Below are 644 nucleotides of genomic sequence, written 5' to 3' on the forward strand. Positions count from 1 at the left end.
CAGCAGAAATCTTCCAATCAGGGCTGCCAACTATCCTTAATTATGAGGTGCCATATTGAGGATAAAAAAGTGCCAAAATGTGCCAAAGAGAGAAATAATAAATTATGCCAAATTGAAAAATGAAGTGCCATTTGAAGTAAAATAGGGACAAATGGCACGGTTTGAACCAAGTTGGCATCCCTGCTTCCAATAACTTACAAATGTAAAAAGGTGAAATATCGAGGGCTTGAATTCATTAATAAACTCTATCTGCAATTTGCACAAAAACTAATTTGTGATTTTAGAAACCATGTGGGACTTATTACCTGTCGTTATATAAGGTAACATTAATATCACTAATGACAGTTAAAGCTTAGGTGGATTTTTATATCAGAATCTTATCTTTGTGAAAAATGTGCAGATAGAGGGTATTATTGAATATAAGCCCTCGATGTTTAAAATATATAAAAATTTTATTTCAACGTATACAAAAAGTAAATCCACCTGCGTTACAGCACGGTGGGAGACGGGGAAGGGGGGGAGGGCCGGGGGGCCGCGGCGTAGCGTGACGTGGTGTGCGCGCCGGTCGCGCGTGGTACGCGGGACGCGAGCGCGGCGCGCGTGTTGGCGCGCCAACGCGGGCCGCCGCGAAGCTAAGCAAATTT

Source organism: Rhagoletis zephyria, unplaced genomic scaffold (assembly GCF_001687245.7).
Source record: "Rhagoletis zephyria isolate East Lansing unplaced genomic scaffold, Rhagoletis_zephyria_1.1 Rzeph_scaffold_00609, whole genome shotgun sequence".
Taxonomy (NCBI): domain Eukaryota; kingdom Metazoa; phylum Arthropoda; class Insecta; order Diptera; family Tephritidae; genus Rhagoletis; species Rhagoletis zephyria.